Source organism: Brassica rapa, chromosome A10 (assembly GCF_000309985.2).
Source record: "Brassica rapa cultivar Chiifu-401-42 chromosome A10, CAAS_Brap_v3.01, whole genome shotgun sequence".
Lineage (NCBI taxonomy): Eukaryota > Viridiplantae > Streptophyta > Magnoliopsida > Brassicales > Brassicaceae > Brassica > Brassica rapa.
This window is the reverse complement of record NC_024804.2, coordinates 3,980,112-4,007,390: the sequence shown is the minus strand read 5'-3', so window position 1 is coordinate 4,007,390 and position 27,279 is coordinate 3,980,112. Positions and strand designations below refer to the sequence as shown.

General features: G+C 35.3%; 1 long non-coding RNA gene across 1 annotated transcript; it reads left to right on the top strand.

Annotated features, from left to right (window-relative positions):
* Positions 1 to 765: 765 nt before the first annotated feature.
* On the top strand, positions 766 to 25,446 carry LOC117129130. Its single transcript, XR_004452723.1, has 2 exons — positions 766 to 947; positions 24,787 to 25,446. It is a non-coding gene; the product is annotated as an uncharacterized LOC117129130 (long non-coding RNA).
* The last annotated feature ends 1,833 nt before the right edge of the window (positions 25,447 to 27,279 follow it).

Below are 27,279 nucleotides of genomic sequence, written 5' to 3'. Positions count from 1 at the left end.
TATTATTGTTATAGACAATAATGATGATTATTGTTATGAGTTGGAAGAAGGGTTAAAATGCTTCTTAAAATGTTGTATCAATATGAAGCTAACAACATTCTTGTTTATTAAGATGAGAAAAAGACCACTGGAGTTTATTATTGCATATGAGAGATCCAAAGATAAGAAAAAGGCTACTGAAGTCTATTATTTCATTGATTTGTAAATGTGTAAACACATTGTTAGCACATGTATTACATCTTGGAAAACATTATTACTGATTTTACAAAAAATTCACAACTAAAAGAGTAGACATGCAATTCACAAAACAGACCACAAACAAAACTATTATAGATCATTACTCTACAAAGACAAGCTTGGACTCCACCTGATATGGAAGAAGACTTTGTTAGAAGACTTCCAGGAAGTACAGACGACTTTTAGGAAGTCCAGACGACTTTTAGGAAGTCCAGACGACTTTCAGGAAGTCCAGACGACTTTCAGGAAGTCCAGACGACTTTCAGGAAGTCCAGACGACTGAAGTGGAAGTAGTCAGGAAGAATTCCTGGAAGTCGTCTAGTGCATTATATTTTAGACGACTAACAGGTAAGTCGTCCCAGAAGTCTTCAAGATCTGAAAAACCTGCATATCAAATCCAGATCTGAAAAACCTGCATATCCAAAAACGTTCAAATGGCTTAAAAACAGAAAAAATGAGTGGAAGATTAGATAAATCTACCTTTATAGAACACACAAAAATACATATCTAAAATTAATAGATCTACTTTTAAATGAGTGGAAGATGAGTACCATCTGATTAAAAACCTGCAAAAAAGATAGATTAGTAAGAAAGACATGAGACAAAACTGAAAAATTCATATAAAGTTTGGTGTTTTCAAGTCAAAGAGATTAGAGTGGGTTTGGAGAGTTTTAGTTTGGAAAAAAAGTAAGAACTTTATACAACAAGAAGTTATCAAATGAAGAAAAATCAGACATAAAAACTTACCAAAACGCTCAGATCTATTATGAAAGGGAGACTTCGTCAGAAGACTTCCAGGAAGTCCAGACGACTTCTTGGAAGTCCAGACGACTTCCAGGAAGTCGTCTGGAAGACTTCCTCGAAGTCGTCTGGAAGACTTCCTCGAAGTCGTCTGGACTTCATGGAAGTCATCTCGACTTCAAATCCAGATCTGAAAAACCTGCATATCCAAAAACGTTGAAATGACTTAAAAATAGAGAAAATGAGTGGAAGATTAGATAAATCTACCTTTATAGAACACACAAAAATACATATCTAAAATTAATAGATCTACTTTTAAATTAGTGGAAGATAAGTACCATCTGATTAAAAACCTGCAAAAGAGATAGATTAATAAGAAATACATGAGACAAAGAGATTAGAGAGAGGTTGAAGAGTTTTAGAATGATGAACATTACATTTTTGTTGAAGCCATTTGAGAGGAGGAGAGAGAATGTGTAAATTTTTCTTTATATAGGGAGACAAAAAATCCAATTAGGTTCAATATTTTTGGTTCAGACGACTTACTTGTAAGTCGTCCATAAGAATTAAAATATTTTTAGCGGGAAATTAAAATAGAAGACTTTCCAGACGACTTACTTGTAAGTCGTCTGGTTTAAATTATTTAAGCAGGAAAATAATTTTTAAAAAAAATTTAGGCGGGAATATTTGGACGACTTACATGTAAGTCGCCTGTTTTAATTTTTTCACCAGACGACTGAAATATAAGTCGTCTAGACCCTAAACATAACCCCTAAACTTAATTAACTAACTAAACACTTCATAAAATCAAATTAAACTTCAAAAGTGTTTACTATACACAAAAATAAACACGTATGGGTAAAAAATTAATTTTTCAAAAAAAAATTCAAGCTTTCCAAAATCTATCCCTAAGAATACATACAATACTACAACATAGTTACAAAACCCTAGACCAAATAATACCATGATTCACTACCTACACTCATCTATGTTGAAAACAATTTAATTTTGTTGTATTTTAATTTATATCACTTAAAACTGTTTATAATTATATGATTTTAATTTTTCGCTTATCAAAATATTTTTTTTTTTTAATTATAAATTATTTTTAAGATCAGCTACACCAGAAGACTTACTTTGAAGTTGTCGAGACGACTTCCAACATCTCAGACCACTCAGACGACTTACTAGGGCTATATTCGTAAAAATAGCTTCTGTTTTTTTGTTTGGTCACAAGGGGCTGTGTTGTAATTTCACAAGGCTTTTAGGTTAGTTTTGCATTTGATTCAAGTTTGGGTATAGGTTTGGGGTTAAAATCAAGTTGTGGGTTAGTTTTGGCAAATTCCCGCTATATGAATTATATTAATAGAGTATTAACTCTAGGAAAAACATGTGAAAAATACTTTAATTAATTTAATTTTAAATGAATTACTATATAATAATTTTAAATGAATTACTATATAATAATTTTAAATGAATTACTATATAATATAATTTTAAGTGACTTACCATATAATAAGTTTAATTCATCTGTTTATATTAATAGATGAACTAAATAACATTTCTTGATTAATATAATTTTAAATGACTTACCATATAATTTTATGCTTTAAAACATAAAAATATTTTAATCATTTCTAAAATTGATAACTTATCTATTATATCACATTGTCAAAATGATGAGAACTTTTTAAAATTATATATTTGCTATTTTGCATTCATTTGAAACATTTTTAAAAATATATATGTATAGAGTGAATGAGTGAGTTTAATTAATACTATTAGGTTTACATTAATTAGTTTCTGGAATTTCTATGATTTATTGTATTCACTACTAATATAAATATATAAAACAGTTTTTTTTTTATAATTTTTCTATAGTATCATATGTATTTAAATGTATATTATCAATTTATATAATGTAATCTATGATATTTAATTGTTTCTACAAATAAATTATATTAATTAATGGGGTTTTTGCCAAAATTAACCCACAACTTGATTTTAACCCCAAACCTATACCCAAACTTGAATCAAATGCAAAAGTAACCTAAACGCCTTGTAAAATTACAGCCGAGTCCCTTGTGACCAAACAAAAAAACAGAAGCTATTTTTACGAATATAGTCCTAGTAAGTCGTCTGAGTCGTCTGAGATGTTGGAAGTCATCTAGACAACTTCAAAGTAAGTCTTATGGTGTAGTTGATCTTAAAAATAATTTATAAATTTTTAAAAAAATATTTTGATAAGCGAAAAATTGAAATCATGTAATTATAAACAGTTTTAAGTGATATAAATTAAAATATAACAAAATTGAATTGTTTTCAACATAGATGAGTGTAGGTAGTGAATAATGGTATTCTTTGGTCTAGGATTTGGGAATATATGTTATAGTATTGTATGTATTCTTAGGGTTAGATTTTGGAAAGCTTGAATGTTTTTTTGAAAAATTACCTATACGTGTTTATTTTTGTGTATAGTAAACACTTTTGAAGTTTAATTTGATTTTATGAAGTGTTTAGTTAGTTAATTAAGTTTAGGGGTTATGTTTAGGGTCTAGACGACTTACATTTCAGTTATCTGGTGAAGAAATTAAAACAGACGACTTACATGTAAGTCGTCCAAATATTCCCGCCTAAAAGTTTTTAAAAAATTATTTTTCCGCTTAAATAATTTAAACCATACGACTTATTCGTAAGTCGTCTAGGAAGTCTTCTATTTTAGTTTCCCGCTAAAAATATTTTAATTTTCCGCTAAAAATATTAAACTCTTCTGGACGACTTAGTAAGTCGTCTGAATCAAAAATATTTAACCTAATTAGATTTTTTGTCTCCCTATATAAAAAAAATTAACACATTCTCTCTCCTCCTCTCCAATGGCTGCAACAGAAATGTAATTTTCATCATTCTAAAACTCTTCAACCTCTCTCTAATCTCTTTGACTTGAAAACACCAAACTTTATATGAATTTTTCAGTTTTGTCTCATGTATTTCTTACTAATCTATCTCTTTTGCAGGTTTTTAATCAGATGGTACTCATCTTCCACTCATTTAAAGGTAGATCTATTAATTTTAGATATGTATTTTTTATGTTCTATAAAGGTAGATTTATCTAATCTTCCACTCGTTTTCTCAGTTTTTAAGTCATTTGAACGTTTTTGGATATGCAGGTTTTTCAGATCTGGATTTGATATGCAGGTTTTTCAGATCTGGAAGACTTCTGAGACGACTTACCTGTTAGTCGTCTAAAAATATAATACACCAGACGACTTCCAGGAAATTTTTCAGACTATTTCCATTTCAATCGTCTGGACTTCCATTTCAGTCGTCTGGACTTCCATTTCAGTCGTCTGGACTTCCTAGAAGTCGTTTGGACTTCCTAGAAGTCTTCTGACAAAGTCTTCTTCCATATCAAGTGGAGTCCAAGCTTGTCTTTGTGGAGGAATGATCTATAATAGTTTTGTTTGTGATCTGTTTTGTGAATTGCATGTCTACTCTTTTAGTTGTGAATTTTTTTGTAAAATCAGTAATAATGTTTCCCAAGATGTAATACATGTGCTAACAATGTGTTTACACATTTACAAATCAATGAAATAATAGAATTCAATAGCTTTTTACTTATCTTTGGATCTCTCATATGCAATAATAAACTCCAATGACTTTTTTCTCATCTTAATAAACAAGAATGTTGGTAGCTTCATATTGATACAACATTTTAAGAAGCATTTTAACCCTTCTTACAATAATACTTAAGAGATGGAAACAAACAATAGTAACTAGTCAAGGCATATCATATTTTTTATTTGAAAAACTTAGTCAAATTTAGTAAAACTAAGGGAGAGAACATATTTTGTAAATATGAGTTTTACATATCTTGAAGTTACTTATCACTCTTAAAAATACAAGTTATTCAAAAACTAGCGTAGAAGACTTAAAAACTAGCGGAGAAGACTTCCATGGAAGTCTTCTCGGATCAGTTAGAAACTTTAATTAACGTGAATGTTGGTAACCTTATAAGTATCACCAATTAAGTTATAAATTTCATTCAGTAACCCAAATATTCATTAATAAACATGAATTAACAAGAAAATGTTAAAAAGTATTTATAGTTTTAGAGAAAATGCAAGTTTATTAAACATTAACGCTGACGACATCCACGGAGGTCATATAGTAGACTTCCAGAGAAGTCGTCCATTTACGTCGATGCGGACGACTTCAATCTAAGTATTCCAGACGACTAAAATATAAGTCGTCTGGTCAACGCAGATGTTATTTTTGCAATTGACTTTGAAATATGTTATTTGAGACGACTGAAAAATAAGTCGTCTACTTTTGTTTGGTTAAAAAAAACTCCAAAAAAACTAGACGACTTACATTTCAGTCGTCATAGGTTAGTTTTGCATTTGACTAGATTATTTCAGAAGTTTGACTTTCCTGGACGACTTACATTTCAGTCGTCTCGTGAAAATTTAAATATCAATATTTTTTTTTAAAACTAGACGACTTACAATTAAGTCGTCATAGGTTAGTTTTCCAATTGAAAAAAAAAACTTCAATATTTAATTATATATAGACGACTTACAATTCAGTCGTCCGTCAGACGACTTACTTGTAAGTCGTCCAGGATTTACTAGTTTTGACCAGAATCTCGGAATAAAATCTTGGACGACTTACATGTAAGTCGTCGGGCGGATGACTGAATTGTAAGTCGTCTGGGTATAATTAAATATTGAAGTTTTTTTTTCAATTGCAAAACTAACCTATAACGACTTAATTGTAAGTCGTTTAGTGTTAATAAAATATTGATATTTCAATTTTCACCAGACGACTGAAATGTAAGTCGTCCGGGAAAGTCAAACTTCTGAAATAATCCAGTCAAATGCAAAACTAACCTATGACCATTGAAATGTAAGTCGTCTAGGTTCTTTGGAGATTTTTTTGTAACCAAACAAAATCAGACGACTTAACTTTCAGTCGTCTCAGAAAACATATTTCAAAGTCAATTGCAAAAATAACCTCTGCGTTGACTAGATGACTATCTTAAACGAACAAATCTGGAAAAAAACTTGATTTCATACCTTAAATTGGTGAGATAACTTCCTTAGCACACATAAGGCTTCTCCAAGAATACATAATCTTAAACGAAAGTGACCCACCCAGAATCTTTAGCTTCTTTGACTCTATGAACCATAGAAAATGTAGAATCAAAATCTTGGATTTTTTTAGCTTAATGTGGAGAGAAAGTGAGAGAGATGTTGTGTTTAGTTCATAAGAATGGAGAAAGAAGAAGGGTAAATCGATTTTGGAAGCATTAAGAGCTTCAAATTGGTTGTTCATGGTGGTTAGGGTATTGATGACAATGGCAATCTTGTAATTACTTGAAGATGATGAGGGTGAGAGAGTAAAAATGTCATTTTCGAAAGAAAAAAAATTAAAAAAAAATTGATGGCATTTTCGTAAATTATATGAACTTGTGGGGTGAATAGGGCATAACTAATTTCCAAAAAAAAAGGTTAGTTTTGTGTTTGACTTTGACTTGTAGGTCAATTTTGCAAAAAACCCTTAATTAATATACATTTAAGACGTTTAATTGTGTGTTTGGAAACATATATTAGATTATGTAAGTCTTGGGTTAGTTTCCTTTTAAAAACTTTAATTAAATAAATAAAAAATTAAAAACCAACAACCAATTAAATTATAACAATTAATTGGAAACCTCTCCTATGAGCGACACGTCAGCAAAAACACTTACATGACATCTCAATTAATATATAGGAGGATATATATATTTCTTAGTTAATGTTTAATTCTTAGTAATGGTAAAATCGTAAATTTGCATGCCTCAATAGTTAGTCTAGTAATTTCAAAATTATATGAGTTAGTTTAGTCATTTTAAGATTAATTAGAGTCATTTTAAGTAATTTCTCTTCTATTAATCATCAAATTATTTAGCATAAATTTGAAAAAATATTTTTAAATGTTTTAACAAAAACATTTATAGTTTGTAGAGAATAATCCGATTAGATGATACTTTTGATAAGTTTGGTTAGAGAATAATCTAATAATGTCAATGATTTTTGATTAATTAATTATTAATTCAGTGGCACAAGCTGGTAAATATTAAAGTGAAGTAATGGTTATTTGAAAATATATTTTGGTTTTAATAATATAGATGTGTGTACTCTGCAACTCAAGTATATAATTAAAGAAGAAAACCAAACTCTATTGGAACATGGAGACACCAAGCACATCTCCCTATATACAAGTTTTGAAGCTCGAAGGGTTTAATCCAATCGGAATCACCTAGATTTTCAGAACATGCAATTCATAGACTTGTTGGTTGTTATTTTTTGTGTTAGGTGTTTAAACAGAATATTTGAGTGAACGTTTAAGTAGTGTTTGTATTGTTTATTAAGTTTTGACGTGTATTCTAATTAAAAATCTTATCCTAGTAATGTGTTCTAGTTTACAATATCACAAATTTATAGTTGGTGATGTAACTGACTCAAATGTTTTATCACACTATTCACGAATCACAAAAGATTTTTACATTTCCCATTAATATTAGGAAAAATTTGGATAAATGCACTTCAATAAGAATATAATTTGAAAAATACACTTTTGTTTAAGCTTTTTGAAAAATACACTTTTATATATATATATATATATATATATATATATATATAAATTTACCAAATTTCCCAATTTTAATATTTATCAGTTTTTATTAAACAATTTTTTAAAAAATTATTTGAAAAGAAAATCGTTAGAGAATAGGGAATATATTTTTAATATACTACACAATATCTTTCTCATATATTTTTAATATATCTTAAGTTTATTTTTTTATTTTGAAAAAAAAATTAAAGAACGCATGACTAGTCTCGTCTTCTCGTCTTCTTCTCTATCCATTCAATTTCTGAAATTTTTTTCCTTTCTCTCTAGTTTTACAGATTCTTCCTCTCAGCTCAAGAGATTTGTTGATTCTTCAATCAGATTTCAATTTCTAATTCTGCTTACACGGTGGTCTTTCAACCGTCGAGAAAGTGCTGCGATGCTCAAATCTTCTCTCACACCTAAAGTTGAAAAGAAGCTCAATAGAAGGTGTGATTTGGCGTCTACTTTTGATATTCAATCTATAAATCAACATGAGTTTCAGGTTACTGATGGGTCAAGAAATTACTTGGTTGATCTTCAACAAATGACTGCACATGTAATGTGTTTAATGTTGACAAGATCCCTTGTAAGCATGCTGCTAAGGCTGCAACAAGTCGAGGCTTTAACCCTGGGTTATTTATGCATCAGTAAAGGCAAACATGTGTGCTGCATATTCAGAGAGTATAAGATCCATAGATGAGTTGCTGGAAGCAAGCGAAATACCTCCACATGTTGTGGCTTATAAATGCTTTCCTCCAGATGTTAAAAGAGGTGCTGGAAGACCTGTGAAAAGAAGATATGAATGCTTTGGAGAACAAGCAACAGCTCAAAAAAAAAAGCACGAAAACAAGCTTGCTCAAGATGTCATCGTTCAGGACACAATCGTGCCAGTTGCGACTTTGGAATTTGAAGTTTGTTCTGTTCTAGACGTTTGTTCTAGATAATTTTTTCTGCGATGTTTGGTTTTGGTTACTCTAGGTTTTGGTAATTGTTTTAGTTTTTATTTTGTAATAAGGTTGATTATTTTCACAACATTTGTTATGTTTTCCATTTGTTCTACACCTTTGAAGAACTCTGCTTCTGTTCAAATTCGACGCAAGTGTCATTTATGCGGTAGATGGACTCTGAAATTGCAGACCACAAAATCTGTAAATGCTTGTTCTAGTTCCATACTCTTATCTGATTGATCCCATGAGAGAACTCTTTAGCTCCTACTTTTTGTTTTGTATTTCTTTAGCTCCTACTTTGTCCAAGACCGTTTGTCTCTGCTACACTTGTTACCCTTTAAAGAAGTTAAAAACATAGATTTGATAGAAACTAGACAGTAGTAGTCAAAAAGACAGCACTGTGGTGTAGTTAAACTATAACCTAAGAGATTGTTACACTTATAACTGAAACTCCCCGCCATAGAGAAGATAAACGCATAACCCCTGGCTCATTAAAGAGAGTGGTGTGGAGTCTTTTGTTAAAGACGACTACACGGGAGAGGCCGCATGTTGGAAGAAACAGAGCAAGGCTACTCGGCACAAGAAGGAGATGCTTACCTATGAGTGAAAGGAGGCATTATCCGGTTGTAGAGACTACCGAAGAAGACGTGGAGAAGATTCACGCACAACAACACAAGACTTCAAGGAGGTGTGAAAACAATCATGTGAATATTGGAGTTTATAAATGTTGTAACAATCAGGGACTACAATGTCATGTTGACACAGGATAAGTCCTGCATTTAGTATTGTTACTATTGTGACTAGTACTAGTCTCTCAACTGCAAGAACCTCATAAACGTGGAACTTGTGTGTTAAGTGACTAGGAAGTAACTGAGGATCAATGGCGGAATGATAAGATAAAAGAACTTGAATTTTGAATGATGAGACTGCTCACTTGTTAATGTATTTTTCCTACTTAACCTGTTCCATCAGAAGATATCATCAATTGATACTTTCGACAAAGGCAGCTCGCCCTCCTTTTCCATCTCCACTCCCAGTTCAAACTCTGTCAATTTAACATCCGCAAGTTTCATCCTCCCATAATGATACCATGTCAAACCAACGAACACAAAATTTCAATATAACTAAATAAAAGATAGTAGGAGACAAACGTGATTTGCTTTTTCTTTTAACAACGTGACTTGTTTATATAAGTTGAAGAAAAAAAAAAGAAAATCTGTATAAACTTCATGATAAAGTCAAAACAAATCATAATTCACATATTTATCTTTGTTATTATAAATGATAAAATAACATGTTTATCTTAAACAAAATAATTTTGATATTATTTTATTAATTTCGAATTTATATATTAATTTCGAATTAATATCTTAATTATTGAAATATCTTGGCTAAAAAAGTCAATTCATAATTAAAGAAGTGTAGTTTTCAAAAATTAAAATAGAAAATGCAATTTTCAAATTTCAAATCCTATATAGGGTATTTTTTTAATTATCCCTTAATATTAGCTAAATAAAAGATTGCTAAAAGTTAAGACACTTCTGGATAATGTTGCTATATTTGAGCTTAAAGTTTACAGCAAACAAAATCTATGGTATTTAATTCTTAAACTGATATTGAGCTTTATTGTAGAATTATTGTAAACATTTATTTCTAAGATGTTTTTATCTATTCTATAAATCTTGGATTCTATTGTCATGTATTCTTTGTATATTTGAATATTTGCAAGGTTTCTTGGGTTATTCGGAGAATTGTATTGTTTTTTAGTTTAGATTAGAAAATATGTGGTACATACTCCCTCAAAATTTTAGATATTTTTTTGTAATTTAAAAAGTGATACTGTAGATTGTAATTAATGTATATTATTTTTCATTTAAATTACAAAATATGAGTGGTTAAATAGTTATTGGAAAAAAACAAAGAGTAACAAATAAATGAAAATATTTATTGTTTCATAATTTATGTAAATAACTCAAAACATCAATCTTGGGGTGGGGGGGGGGGGTGGGGGGAGGGAATATTATTTATTATAATGTATTAAATATTTATTTATGAAAAATTATTGAAGACTTTACTATATATATATGTGGGTAAATTTGGATATTACATTTGTATGAGTTTTTATTTTGAATACTACATTCCATTTAGATTTTTTGAAAACTGCACTTTATTTATGTTAAAGGACTAAGTTATCCAATTATACATGTGACTGTTCTAATATTTTTAGTTATCATGTCTATTTTTTATATTTAAACTAATTAACAAATTCAACAAAATCATTTTTTTTTAATAATAATCTTAAATCTGTATATTAACTTACTATACTATACTCTACATTTATTTTGATAAGAAACTAAAAATGACATTTTCTAATTTTTCTTATCTCTCCTTCCTTCGTATGGTTCTCCATATATGTGTAGCACCTTCCTCCTTTCATTTTCCATTTTTTTTTGTGTTTTATAGGTTTGTGATACTTTGTCACCAATGCTCTTGGGTATAATTTGATTTTTTATATTCTAGTCTTTTATTATGGCCGACATCGTCTCTTCGTCTAACATAAATCTAGAATTGTAGAAGTTTCATCATATGATTTCTTATCAAGTTATGATTATTATTGCATCTATCGAAAGAAACACCAGAACAAATTTCGATAGTCTTTTGGTTTTACTTTGATTTCGAAGACATCAAGAGTAGTATCATTTATGTAGTACGATGATCCATGTATATTGATTGTTTGATGTGTCTCACTAGAGATGGATCTTATACATTCCAAATCTGTATCCCACAGACATTAAAGCAAGTTCCCAAAGCATGTTTGAATGCTTCATGTTAGGATTCTTCAAGCCCAAGGTGTTGACTCCCTTTGCTCTCAGAAACGAAACACACAAGAATAAGTGACTATGTCTGACTAGAGAACTCAAACCGATTTGTGAAACAGAGGAACCGTGAAACAGAACAAGAACAGAAAAGAAATAAGGAGCACACAAGGCAAATTTATCCAGTTCACTCCCGTTAACGAGGGTAGCTACTCCTGGCCGAGTCGGTACTCAGAATCCACTAGATTCAGAACACAAGACAACAAGTATCCCCACACCAATGCCCTTCACTAACACTTGATGTATACTCTGTTCATCTTGCCTAAGAGAATACAATGTATTAAGTTTATGCTTACACAGCTATTCTCTCTCTAACACTAACACTCTTACAGAAATGATTTCTCACTTTCTTCCTCTCTCTCTCTATGCCTTTAGAATCCAATATATAGACTTCTTGCTTTAGGGCTTCTCATACCTTGATCGGCTGTCACGCTGCTGTAAAGAACACACTTTGGAAGTCATGCCAAGATTGTACTCATGATGCGTTTGACAAGCAGCCAAGACCTCCTCCGGACTGTCAAATGCGGACACGGCGTCCTCGTATGCTTTAAGTAGCCGTTTTTCTTTTGATGACCAAAAGCAACATTTCACTCAACAATGGTTTGATTTACTTCTACCGTGGTTGCGCTAGAGTTATCCTTACTGGCATACTCAAACTTCAGACTTGTTCATCACGTTACTAGCCCCACAAATCTCCACCTAGTAACACAGATGAATAATACTTGCTTTCGTATGAGAATTGAGAGAGAGAGAGTTAGACCTTGAATCTAGATTTTCTTGATTCCCCGACTCGGTTTCCTGAGTTTATTACTCAGACTTGAATCTGAGCAAGTTCAATGATGCTTGAAACTTGCCCACTGCCAAAACTTTGGTCAGAACTTCCACTGCTCCATCACTAATGACATCTCGGATGTAGTGGTACTTCACGTCGATGTGTTTGGTTCTTTCGTGGTGTACATTGTTCTTGGAGTGAGCAATGGCACTTTGAGAGTCACAGTGTATCTCTACTGCCTTCTGATAATAACCAAACTCCATCATCAAGCCCTTTAACCAAACTGACTCCTTCACAGCTTCGGTTAAGGCCATATATTCCGATTCAGTGGTTGAAAGAGCCACCACTCTTTGTAGACCTGACTTCCAACTGATTGTGTTTCCTCCAAGAGTAAACACCAGACCCGGGATTGACCTTATTCTATCTGGATCAGCTGCGTAGTCAGCATCACAGTAGCCGACGATCTTAAAATCATCACTCTTCTTGTAACAAAGCTTTGTTGCAAGAGAACCCTTGATGTACCTCAAGATCCACTTCACACCTAACCAATGGTTCTTGATGGGATTGCTCATGTAATGGCTGACAACTCCCAAAGGATAAGCTAGATCAGGTCGTGTCCCCACCATGGCATACATTATGCTCCCCACCGCGTTAGAGTAGGGAATTGACTTCATGTACTTTTCATCTTCACTGATCTGATCTTGTGTTGCAGCACTCATCTTCAAATGAGCTCCCAGAGGCGTGACAGTGTGCTTGGCTTCTGTCATGTTGTATGTCTCAAGAACACGACTTAGATAACTTTCTTGAGATAGCCACAGCTCACCAGTACCTCGATTTCTTGTAATTTCCATCCCTAAGATCTTCTTTGCAGCTCCTAAATCTTTCATTTCAAAACTGAGGCTGAGTTCTTTCTTCAACTCAACAACTGCTTCCATGTTCTTTGCAGCCACAAGCATATCATCCACATAAAGGAGCAGGTAGATTCTTGAGCCATCCGGGAGTACTTTACTGTAAGCACAGTTGTCATAACTGCCTCTTACAAAACCAGTCTCAGCCATGTATTTGTCGAACTTCTCATTCCATTGTCTAGGTGCTTGTTTCAAACCATACAATGACTTGTTGAGAAGATACACTTCATCATCTTTGAACTGAGATTCATATCCTTCAGGTGGAGTCATGTAGATCTTCTCTTTAAGTTCTCCATGAAGGAAGGCTGTCTTGACATCAAGTTGTTCTAACTCTAAGTTCTCTTGAACAACTATTGAAAGCAGTATCCTTATGGACACATGCTTCACAACTGGTGCAAAGATTTCATGATAATCAATGTCTTCTCTCTGTGCATACCCCTTAGCTACTAGGTGTGCCTTGAATCGAGGTTCTTCTACTCCTGGAGTACCCAGTTTGTACTTGTAGATCCACCGGCTCCCAATCACTCTGATTCTATCACTACAGGAAATTGAGGTACTTATAGCAGTGCATTATAGCATTTATTTATGTTGTGCTATGTTTAAGTTTTTAATAGCGTTTCATTTTTGGGAAACACTACGAATAGGTCGTCTTAAAAAAAATGGTGACGCAAAGAATACATAGCATTACGTATTTTAAAACGCTGGAAGCGCAAATAAAAAATTGACCCGCTTAACAGTTAGTGAAATTTTTACTCTCCCTCTCATCTCACTTAGAGAAATTGTTCTTTCTCGAGTTTCAAGAAATTTATCGAGAAAATTGTTGGAGTGAAAACGAGAAGAGATTTCTCAATTGGTTCATTGTTTCTCTACTTTTGATCCATTTCGATCTGCCTTATTTGTAATCGACAAGAATTTCAAAAGCCACCGAAGATCTAAACCTAGATTTATCAAGTACGCGAAGAAAGTGTTCGATTGAAGGTTTGTATTTGTCTCTGGCTTATCGATCTCATTGTAGATTTAGGGTTTATAAACTATAATTGGGGGCTTATTTTTAGTTTATGTTTCAATTTGTATCTTATTGTTTGTTTCTTTGTTTGTTAATTTTGTTTCACTATTTCTGTGACTAATTTCAATACTTTCTGATTGGTCTGGGAGCTGTTGTGGTTTTCTTGTAATGGATAAGTCATGGGTTTGGCTTGCGAGGTATGAACTTGTCTACAACATTCTCTCAACTTCTTGAACTTGACTACAACTTTATGTGCTAATCAAACGTTAATCGTTTTATAAATTTACAGGGCAAGCACTGAGTATGAGGAAGGTGCACGTGCTTTTGTGTATGCATCAGCAAAGAGATTGGGGAATCGTCTGCAGATGTTCTGTCCTTGTATCGATTGTCGGAACGTGTTTCATAAAACCATAAGCACAGTACTGGATCATTTGGTAGTTAAAGGAATGTATCAGAAGTACAAGAGAAATGCTTGTTGGAGTATCCATGGAGAGATGAGGACTGAGAAAACAGTTGATGATCAACGTCCCAAGTTAGAAACATATGAGTTGTTTAGATATGCCTTCTTTGACGATGAAGATAATTCAGAATCTTCGAATAAGGATGGAGAACAGCCTGAAGTTATTGGAAGTGAAGAAGAACTTCAGTTTAAGAAGAAATTAGAGGATGCAAAAACTCCTCTATACCCAGAATGCACAAACTGCACCAAAGTTGCAGCAATTATGGGTCTCTACCGCATCAAAGTTAAGAGTGCGATTTCAGAGAATTACTTTGATCAGCTTTTAAGTATGGTTCATGACATGCTTCCCAACGGTAATGTGCTTCCAACACCAACATCTGAGATAAAGAAGTTCTTGAAGATATTTAGTTTTGGATATGATGTCATCCATGCGTGTAAGAATGACTGCATTCTTTACCGGAAAGAGTACGAGGAGATGAGTAGCTGCCCAAGATGTGGGGCTTCAAGATGGGAGGTTGATAAGCATTCTGGTGAGACAAAGAATGGGATTCCAGCAAAGATACTCAGGTATTTCGCTATAAAAGAAAGATTCAAGAGGATGTTTAGATCGGATATGATGTCTAAGAATTTGCAACGGCATTTCAGTAACGCTTCTGGAGATGGAACAATGAGACACCCGGTTGACTCATTGACATGGGCTCAGGTCAATGCTAGATGGCCACTTTTCGCAGCTGAACCAAGAAACCTAAGGCTTGGTATATCTACAGATAGGATGAACCCGTTTTCTGTCCAGAATACCAAGTATAGAACCTGGCCAGTCTTGTTAGTGAACTACAATATGCCTCCCACGATGTGTATGAAGTCAGAGAACATAATGGTAACCCTTCTGATACCTTGACCAATTGCACCAAGTAACAACATCGATGTTTATCTTGCTCCTTTGATTGATGATCTGAATGATTTGTGGAATGAAGGTATCCAGATATATGACGCATTATCCAAGGAGAATTTCACACTTAAGTCTATACTATTGTGGACTATCAGCGACTATCCAGGTTTGGGGACCTTGTCTGGTTGCAAAGTAAAAAGGAAACAAGGATGTAATGTATGTGGGAAGGATACACCTTGTAGGTGGTTAAAGTTTAGTCGTAAGTACGTCTATTTGGGAAATAGGAAACAACTCAGGCCTGGTCATCCTTACTGACGCCGAAGAGTTTGGTTTGACAACACTATGGAGGAAGGGACTGCTAATAGAATTCAAACATGAGCTGAAATATTTGAGCTGCTTACGGATTATAAGAATGAGTTTGGGAAGCCTTTGGTTAAAAAGAAAATCAAAAGGAAAAGATTAGGTTTGTGTGATGTTGATGAGCTTACCCATGAAGAATATGAAGAAGACTCTGATCAATGGAGGTGGAAGAAACGTTATGTTCTATTTGATTTACCTTACTGGAAGGTTAGGGTATCAGCAGTGGATGAATTAAACAACAGTCTCTCAATTAAAAATCATTATAAAAACAGAAAGCAAAAAAAGAAAAATTAGATAAGAGGAATAACGCTTCTTTAAGCAGAGACTTCCACTAAATTTTTCTACATGTGTCACTTTTTGAATCACACAACAGATTTTAAGTCGTTAAATTTTATACAGTTATTAACTTATTAATATATTTTTGTTCAAAGACTTGGGTAAAGAAACTTAACGCTGCAGATGCTCTTAGTACTCTATCAAAATAAAAATGTATAAAGGAAATTTTAAAATGCTTATCATTTTCTAACCAATTTCTGTTGCTCTATGTTGAGTTAGGATATGCCGGTGTGTCACAACATCGACGTAATGCATATGGAAAAGAATGTCTCTGATGCCATTCTTTTCCTTTTGATGCACAATGCTAAGTCAAAAGATGGTGTTAAAGCACGACAAGATTTGGAGGACATAGAGATTCAAAGTAACTTACACACTCAACTACGTGGGAAGAAAACATATTTACCCCCAGCTGCTTATTGGCTGAGCAAGGAACAGAAGAAGAGATTCTGCAAGAGATTATCTGAATTCAGAAGACCAGATGGCTACTGTGCGAACATTGCAAACAGTGTCTAACTTGATCCTCCTCTGATTGGTGGTCTGAAGTCTCATGATCATCATGTTCTTCTGCAGAACTTGTTACCAGTTGCATTGAGAGGGGGTCTGCCAAAAGGACCTAGGACTGCAGTTAGTAGATTATGCAACTTCTTCAGTAGACTATATCAGCGTGCAATTGACTCAGAGAGGCAAATAACAATGGAGTCTGAGCTTGTGGAGACGATGTGCCAAATGGAGAGGTTTTTTCCTCCATCTCTTTTTGATATAATGTTCCATCTCCCTATACATCTAGCTAGAGAAGCTCGTTTGGGTGGCCCGTTACACTTTAGATGGATGTATCCATTTGAAAGGTACATTGTTATTTTGGTTTTTTTGTTGTTATATTTGTTACAAGCAAATATCTGACAAAGTTTGTTTATGATGGACACTTACGTACATGAAAACACTGAAATCGTATGTTAAGAACTTCGCAAGGCCAGAAGCATGTATGATAGAGGGTTACTTGGCAGCTGAATGTATTGCTTTTTTCTTGGAGTTTCTCAAAACATTTGTACCAGTTCTAGAGTCTGCAAATCGTAATGAAGATGTTGATTTGGATGAGCATATACTTGAAGTTGAATTTATAGGTCTCGGTGAACATGTAGGGGATGGATCAGTAAAACTTTCCTCATTTCTTGGTCCTCTTGTGAGAGAGCATATACCAGTCCTTCTTGGAGATTGGAGACACCTTGATGAACAGACAAAAGATACAATGTGGGAGGAAATTCAGGTATTTTTTCTCAACTGAAAATAATGTAATAATGTACTATCCTTTTGTCAATTGTAGAAGAAAAACAGTTCAGACCCCACAAAAGTGACTAGGAGAAAGGTATGGATAGTAGGATATACACATTCAGATGGGAGACCGTGAGGCCCGAGCTTGAAGATACTATTGTAAACATTCTAAATCTTTTAGTGTATTATTGTTCTTGTTTTCTGAATCTTTAGTGTCTTATGCTATAACTGTCTCATTCTTTGAAATCAGCAAAAAATCAAAACGATTGATACTGCAATGGAATCAACTGTCAGTACGAGTGTAACGACGATGCAAAACAGTCAAGTTTACAATTTTAAAAATGTTCATTCATTTTTCAGTGACAAATGTTGATTGTATAGTTGAATTATTACTTTCGGAAATGATTAAAGTATTTGTATATTTAAAAACAGAAAAATATATGGTAAGTATTTAAACATAAGATTAATAAATGAAAATATTTATTATAATATAAAACTGAAATATTGGAACATTATAGTAATATGAGACTAAAGTTAATATACTCTATTAATATAATTCTTATAGCTTTGATTATAATAACATTATATGGTAAATTCTTTAAAATAATATTAATCAATGAAAAAGTTTATTATAATATAAATTGAAAATCAGAAACAATATATTAATACGGGACTAGAGTTAAGATTCTATTGATATTGTTTTGATTATAATAAATTAACATGCTTATTTTGTAGGGCTTTTTGTAAAATTGACTCAAAACTCAAAGTCAAACCTAAAACTAACCCATGTTTCTTTTTTTGGATTTTCCGTTTGCCCTATTCACCCTCACAAGTTCATATTATTCACGAAAATGCCATTAGTTTTTTTTTTTGAAAATTGTCTTTTTACTCTCTCAACCTCATCATTCAAGTATTTACAAGATTGTCATTGTCATCAATACACCAACCACCATGAACAGCCAATATGAAGTTCTTAATGCACCTCAAATCGATTTACACTCTTTCTTTCTCAATTCTTATGAACTAAAAACAACATCTCTTTCACTTTCTCTCCATATTCAACAAAAAAAAACCCCAAGATTTTGATTCTAAAATTTTTTATGGTTCATAGAGCCATTGAAGCTTACGATTCTTGGTGGGTAACTTTTGTTTGAGATTTTGGTTGCCTGGGCAAGACTTTTGTGTGTTAAACAAATTATATCACTGGTTGAAACTATGAAATAAGGTTTTTTTCTAGATTTGTTCGTCAAGACGACTTCCGGGTAAGTCGTATGGCTCTAGACGACTTATATGGAAGTCTTCTGGTCAATTTTGAGGTTAGTTTTACAATTGACTTTTAAATGTGTTTTTCTAGATGATTTACATGGAAGTCATCCATCTTTGTTTGTTAAAAAAAAAAATTCAAGACGACTTCCATGTAAGTCGTCTAAGGTAAACGGGTTAGTTTTGCATTTGACCGGATTGTGTCAGAAATTTGACTTTTCCTCGACGTCGTCCAGTAGAAAATTAAAAAATCAATATTTTGTTATACATAGACGACTTCCATGTAAGTCGTCTCAGGTAGTTTTGCAATTGAAAAAAAAAATTAATTTTGTCTACATAACTTACACGGAAGTCGTCCATCAGATGATTTACACGAAAGTCATCCATGATTTTTGTAACACCCCGGCCCAGGCCCAAGTAGAAAAGGCCCAGCAGAGAAAAACCCTAAGTAACCCTAATCCTAACAACTATAAAAGGAGGTGCCTCCCTACAGCTGAGCCATCAGACACTCACCAAGCGAAGCCTTGCGAGAATCGAGAGGCGCCGTCGCCGCCAGTCCACCGAGGAAGCGCCGCCGTCGACAACCGTCCGCGCAGCCCAAGCCGCCGATCGCAATACCGAGCCGTCGCCTTCTCGATTATGTGGCGTGTAACCGCCTTTGTTTAGATCATTAAGGTAAAACTCGGAACCCGTGTTTACCTAGTCAACGGTGTTGACAAATCTGAGATCTAAAACCCCTTTTCCCTCATTCAGATTTCTGAGTACCAGATCCGGAACAGGACCTACTCCCTTCTCTGTCCTAGAACCAGAACGACAACCAACTAAGGTGAGGACTTGTCTGTGAACTCTTCTCAAGATTCCTAACAATGTATAGTATTAGGATGTAACTAGTACGAGCTAGGTTTGATTGTTATGATGAATGAACCCAATGATGAGGTTGATGTGCTGTCATGGTAAATGATGTAAGAACCTAGAGGAACTAGGAAGAAAGAAAAGTGAACAATGAAAGGGTCTAGAAAGACTAAGAAAAAGAACTGTGAATTGAATGAAATACGAACCACCGAGGGATTGGTGGGGAGTATGGAAAACACGGCGGCCGTAGCGTTCAAAAACGGCAGGGTAAGAATAGAGGCGCCGGTAAGATTTAGTCACCCCGTGTCTTGGCGGGAAGGGGCCGTAATACACTACAAGGGGTAGACTACATCCAGGGAAACCGGATGTCGAGTGTACCATGGCAGGCGGCTCCATAGGGATGCAGCAAGAAAATGGGAGGAATGGTCCGCTTGAGCTGTGTAGGTCCTAGGAGTCTAAGATGATGAATGTGAATTGCTAGTTCCTATTAGCTTATTTTTTTAATACTTGCTGTGTTATGTGTTTTGATATGAGTTAACGGGTTCCTGGAACCCGTCCTCACTGAGTATTTCCCAAAATGCTCACGCCTCCCTACCGCAGGTACAACCGAGGAGACGCATGAGTAAAGTTGGAGTGGTGCCGGTTCTTGGGTCGAGGAATGCATTTATTTTCGTTATTTCAAACTTTTATTTCTTATCAAGACTAGTATGCAAACCTGATTTCTTATGATTCTCCTTAATGTTTTTAAGCAATAAAAGGATACGAGTTTTTTTTTACCATTTAAGTTATGCATTTCAAAAAGGGGACCAGTAAGGGATACACGGGGATGTCGGAAAAGTAGACAAGTGTACCCTTACCCCATCCTGGGAACCCCAGAAGGAATTGGGGAAGGGACAGGTCTTTCAATTGGTATCAGAGCCAGGTTAAAACCCGGCAGGTTCTGTCCGGATGGGTACTGCCAGTTAGATTTTTTTTTTTTTTTGTAGTCGGTATTTTATTCGATTTCTTTTTGGGATGGGTCTTCTCTCTTTTTAAGGCATCACTTCGGCTGAATCCTGCTCTACTCTTCAAAGTATAAGAGATTAACGCCACCTTACTACCGGTACTTAACGTTTTCGTTATGACAGGACGCCTCCCAGGAACGCCAGACAAGCTCAGCCAACAACCACGGCCCAGAGGGCAGCCAGGCGAGCTGCCAGGGCCGCGTCGCAGGCTACCAGTGACAACGGAAGCCATGCCGGGGACGGCGTGGAGGAGAATCAAGTGAACGGACCTGCTCAAGGGCAAGGCCAGGCCGCCTTGGACGCTGCGGCAGTGCAAGAACTACGGAGGTACCGAGAGGCTTACGGGGGTATACTGCCGGGGGAAGGTGCTGCTGGTGGAGGACTCGCACCACCCCTAGCTGTACCCGCCGCTGATCACACGCCCTCTTATTGAGACATGATGAAGCAGCTGAAAAGCATGCAGATGGAGATGTTCAGTGGGGGAGCTGACCTGATCGCCGCGGACAAGTGGAGGAGGAAGTTGGAAAAAACTTCCTCTCAGCCAGGTGCCCACCAGAGTACCGTAGAGACTTGGCCACCCACCACTTGAAAGACGACGCCTTGGTCTGGTGGGATTGTGTGGTGGAAGGTGCAAGGGATCAACCAGAACTGACTTGGGCGGATTTTCTAGAGGAATTAAATAACAAGTACTTTCCCCGTGAAACAATGAATAAGATGGAGGGCAGGTTCCAAGACATCAGCCAGGGATCCCGGGATGTGTGTAAGTATGGTGAAGAGTTTAACAGGCTTCGAAGGTTCGCAGGGCGCCATATGACAGAAAAGGAACTGATTCGCCGTTTCATGAAAGGTTTGAGAATCGAACTCAAGAATAGCTGCAATGTTCGGGAGTTCCGCACCCTGAATAAATTAGTGGAAAAGGCAATCGAGCAAGAGGCAGGGATAGAGGAGGAACGCAAGCAGAATCAGGCAACTAAAGCTGCGAAGCGACCTCGCGAGACTTCAACCCCCTCGGACAACGGGACCGTTCGCACACCTTGCACCGAGTGCGGGAAGATGCACTACGGCGAGTGCAAGGGATCAGGATGCTTCAAATGCGGACAACTGGGGCATATCAAGCGGAATTGCCCGCAGCTCAATGATGGGACAGTCACCAAGACACCCAATATCACGTGTCAGCTGTGTGGACGTTACGGGCATGCGGCCCGGGACTATCGTGACCGGACCGAAGCAGGGACAGGGGCTGCACTGCCGGCACCACCGCCGAAGAAGCCAGCAACCCTACCGAGAGTGTTCGTTGCAGGGAACAACCAGGGAGCTGAGACCATAGCAGGTAAGTAGTCTTGTTCTAGCTCTTTCTTATCAAAACAAATTAGAAAGAAATGAGTTTTAGGAAAGTAGACGCTTAGATATAGTCTCCGTGTAGGGATGGTTAGGTCGGAGGAGTTGTAGCTTATACACTCTTCGACACGGGAGCCACCCACAGTTTCGTGAGCCAGGCCCTAACCAAGAGATGGAGTTTTCAGGGACAGTACGAGGCCCGAACCACCCGGGACGAGACCGCCTGACCGGATGAGATATTCGCCATGGGGGTATACATGGGAGTGGCCGTGGAACTCGCCGGGGTGGTTATGCCGGCAGACTTGCTGAAATTAGAAATGGGACGGTCCGAGGTGATACTCGGAATGGACTGGTTATCACGATACGGGGTGGTTATCAACTGTAACGGAGCAAACATACGGATTTTCAGGGAGGGAGGACGAGTAGTGTTTGAAGGATCGAAAACTAAGACCGGGGTCACGGTCATATCGATGGCACAAGCTGGAGAACTAATTAAAAGGGGGCACGACGCTTACTTGGCAACTATAGAAATTTTGGAAGCACCGAAAGAACCAAGGTTAGAAGATGTGGCTGTGGCAAATGAATTCGTGGACGTGTTCGAGCCACTGCAGGGACCACCACCAAATCGAGACAGTGCGTTCACGATCGAATTGGAACCGGGGACTGCACCCGTCTCCAAGGCCCCATACCGTCTGGCACCAGCAGAAATGGCCGAGTTACGGGAACAGTTGCAAGACCTGATAGGTAAGGGTTTCATTCGGCCAAGTAGCTCGCCTTGGGGAGCTCCAGTGTTATTCGTAAGAAAGAAGGATGGGAGCTTGAGACTCTGCATTGATTATAGAGGATTAAATAAGGTGACCATCAAGAACAAATATCCACTGCCCCGGATCGACAAACTGTTGGACCAGTTGGAAGGAGCGACTTGGTTTTCCAAAATTGACCTTGCATCGGGATACCACCAAATCCCTATAGCCGAGAAGGACGTACAGAAGACTGCGTTCCGCACACGTTATGGACATTACGAATTTGTCGTAATGTCGTATGGACTAACCAACGCGCCGGCGGCCTTCATGGGTATGATGAACAATGTGTTCCGAAAACACCTAGACCGCTGCATGATAGTTTTTATCGACAATATACTAATCTACTCTCGGAGCAAAGAGGAACATGACTGGCACCTTAGGCTGGTGTTGGAAAAACTGCGCAAGCATAAGTTGTTCGCAAAGTTAAGCAAGTGTAGTTTCTGGCAGAGGAAGATAGGATTCCTCGGACACGTCATCACAGAGGCTGGGGTAGCAGTAGACCAGGAAAAGATCAAAGCCATAACCCAATGGCCTACCCCGAAGAATGTCGCGAAAGTAAGGAGCTTTTTAGGTCTGGCAGGATATTACCGGAAGTTTGTACGAGATTTCGCCACCACAGCAAAACCTCTCACCAGACTAACCGGGAAGGACACTAAGTTTTATTGGTCAGAAACATGCACCAAAGGGTTCGAACAACTGAAACATCAACTGACTCAGACACATGTACTGGTCTTGCCACGAACCGGCATACCCTTCGTGGTGTACACGGACGCCTCTGGGGTGGGGGTAGGGTGCGTACTCATGCAAGAAGAACGGGTAATTGCCTACGCGTCACGACAACTGAAGAAGCACGAAGCCAACTACCCCACTCACGACCTGGAACTCGCGGCTGTCTTCTTCGCCCTAAAGATCTGGCGGGCTAATCTGTATGGTGAAAAGGAGCAAGTTTTTACTGATCACAAAAGCTTAAAAGTACGTCTTCAAGGAGCAAGTTTTTACTGATAATAATGGGAGGATTCCCTCTTTGATTCACCATCTCATAACTGAACGCGGCATTAACGAGCATATGGTCGACCCCATTATCCTCACATACCATGATCTTGAGCTGCTTTAACTAAGTAGTAGTTTCTAATGTTACCATTCGATCACCCCTTGTTTTGTCTGCCAAGAAACTCCACTGATCACCGCAACTTGAGATCCATTCACCACATTTAACATATATTAGAACCATGTTCAATTGATAGATAGAAGAGATGGTTATGTCGATGAACAAGAGAGAGAAACAAAGAACAAAGGAGAGAAAGATCGTGGGGTGGAAGGAGAAAAACGTGGGAGAGAAGATACTATGAGAGATTAGGGTAGATTTGGTTTAGATTTACGAAAGATATTTATTGAAATATGGAAGTTTCCATATTTTTTGTGATTTACCTATAATATGTAATGTACGTATATCAGAGCACTGAAGAGAGGGTAAGAGGTTTATTCTTCCTTACGCATTGATAACGTAAAAGGCATAAAAGGTTATGACACATAAAAAAACAAGGTATTTCACAGAGTCGAGGTTAGAACCTGTAAAAAGATATAAGTAGAGTAAAGATATCTTGTTAGAATATCACCTAGTGAAATCTAGATATCGTAGAGTATTGAAGAAAGTTTTATTTCTATTCTATACCCAGGATAAATCTGTGTGTAATAATTACTATCTGATTTCTAGACTAAGTAGATAGCTATAATGAATATTATATCTCTCCTATAACATAAAAAATACATGATTCCACTATTGTTAAAAATAAAATTTAAACATATAAATAGTAATACTAATGTTTCCAATGATTTACATATTTTTTTTTAAACTTAGTTTACTATTCTTTCCATTACAGAAAGGTAAAACTTGTCCAAAATGACCAAAAATATCAAAAGTCTTATTTTGACAAACAAAAGTTGAAAGTGTCTCTTTTTCCTAATTCTCCCGAAAATTCATATAAAATTTAGTGTTTTCAAGTCAAAGAGATTAGAGTGGGTTTGGAGAGTTTTAGTTTGGGAAAAATGTATAAACTTTATGCAACAAGAGGTTACCAAATGAAGAAAAATCAGACATAAAAACTTACCAAAACGCTCAGATCAATTATGAAAGGGAGACATGGGAGAAGACTCCGTCAGAAGACTTCCCGGAAGTCGTCTGGAAGACTTCCCGGAAGTCGTCTGGAAGACTTCCCGGAAGTCGTCTGGAAGACTTCCCGGAAGTCGTCTGGAAGACTTCCCGGAAGTCGTCTGGAAGACTTCCCGGAAGTCGTCTGGAAGACTTCCCGGAAGTCGTCTGGAAGACTTCCCGGAAGTCGTCTGGAAGACTTCCCGGAAGTCGTCTGGAAGACTTCCCGGAAGTCGTCTGGAAGACTTCCCGGAAGTCGTCTGGAAGACTTCACGGAAGTCGTCTGGAAGACTTCACGGAAGTCGTCTAGAAGTCTTCTAATCCAGAAGTCGTCTAGAAGTCTTCTAATCCAGAAGTCTTCCAAATCTGAAAAACCTACATATCCAAAAACGTTTAAATGACTTAAAAGCAGAGAAAATGAGTGGAAGATTAGATAGATCTACCTTTATAGAACACACAAAAATACATATCTAAAATTAATAGATCTACCTTTAAATGAGTGGAAGATGAGAACCATGTGATGAAAAACTTGTAAAAACAAGATAAATTAATGAGAAAGACATGAGACAAAAATAATAAATTGATATAAAGTTTGATGTCTATAAGTTCAAAGAGATTAGAGAGAGATTGAAGAGTTTTAGAATGAGGAACATTACATTTTTGTTGCAGCCATTTGAGAGGATGAGAGAGAACGTATAATTTTTTCTTTATATAGGGAGACAAAAAATCTAATTAGGTTAAATATTTTCGATTAAGGAGACTTAAGTCGTCCAGAAGACTTCAATATTTTTAGCCGGAAACTAAAATATTTTTAGAAGGATACTAAAATATAATACTTCCTAGACGACTTACATGTTAGTCGTCTAGACCCTAAACATAACCTCTAAACTAAATTAACTAATTAAACACTTCATAAAATGAAAGTAAACTTAAAAAGTGTTTACTATATACATAAATAAACACATATAGGTAAAAATTTAATTTTTCAAAAAAATATTTAAGCTTTACAAAATCTAACCCTAAGAATACATACAATACTACAACATATGTTGTCAAACCCTAAACCAAAAAATATCATGATTAACTACTTTCACTCATCTATGTTGAAAACTATTCAACTTTATTATATCTTTTTTTTGTTTAGTCACAAGGGGTTGAGTGTATTTTCACAAGGCTTGTAGGTTAGTTTTGCATTTCAAATCAAGATTTGAGTCATATTTGACAAATTCTCCTATTTTGTAGTAGGAAAAAAGAAAGGATACATAAATGAAAATCAGTGAAGAATAATAAACTTGTTTGTTGTATTTTTGGTTGTATTCTTTGTTATTTTATACTTTTACGAACTTAATGTTTTATATGTTTGCCGAAATACATGTGTTTTATGTAGTACTGTAACTGTTAATTAATTATTTGTAACTATTTTACTTCTTAAAAAAATAAAGTGGTAGAAAAAATAATGTAAAAATAGAAATGTGTTATAAAATAACTTCTTGTTCATTAATCTTTGTTTTTTTATCAATTAAAAAGTATGTCATAAGAAACTTTTAGAAACTTATAATAAAATTTATAGATTAACACTATATCTCAATAATCTTCTAAGATTATACAATATCAAGACTTTGTTTTTCAAACTATTTAAAATAAAAAAGTTTTTTAATTGTTATGATTATTATTCAAAATTGTAAAATTATAAACATAATATATAATTTTCATAAATATTTATACCCACGAAATCGTGGACAACCACCTAGTAAAAATAATATATATGGATAAAAATGTGTTATCACATTTGAAAAGTTTAGTTTTCAAGAATTCAAAATATAAGTATATTTTTCAATTTTTGAACTATAAATAAGGTATTTTCAAATCAAACATATATGTATATATGCATAAATCATTAAAATAATAAATTAATGGTGGAGATGTGATCTCTTATAATAAACTATTGTTTAATTGCTAATTGTTAATTAATACATAGAGAATGACAAACTACAGTGGAAGATCTTTTACAATTTAAAATTTATTTTATCTTCCTGTATTTTTTAATTAAAGATACCAATTACCATATATTGTCAATCTTGTGTTAAGATGGTGCTTTATTAATGTCTTATGATTACTTTTGAAGTTTCACCTAATCGTGCCTTACAAAGTGACAACAAATAGAAAGCAGATCTGTAAAAGAGAAGTTTGCCTTTTTCTTTAATTAGAAAACAGAAGCATAAAAATCACTTATGCAATTACCAAAAGAAAAAAAAATTTCCAAACCACCGAATGTTTTGAATCAGTATATTGATCCGTAGGATTACCTCCCTCATTTGATTGACGACTCTACTCCAAAAGAAGTTATCATACATTCAGGGCTAACATAAGATCGATTCGAGTGTCATATACAACTCCTCTTAATAGTAGTTGTAT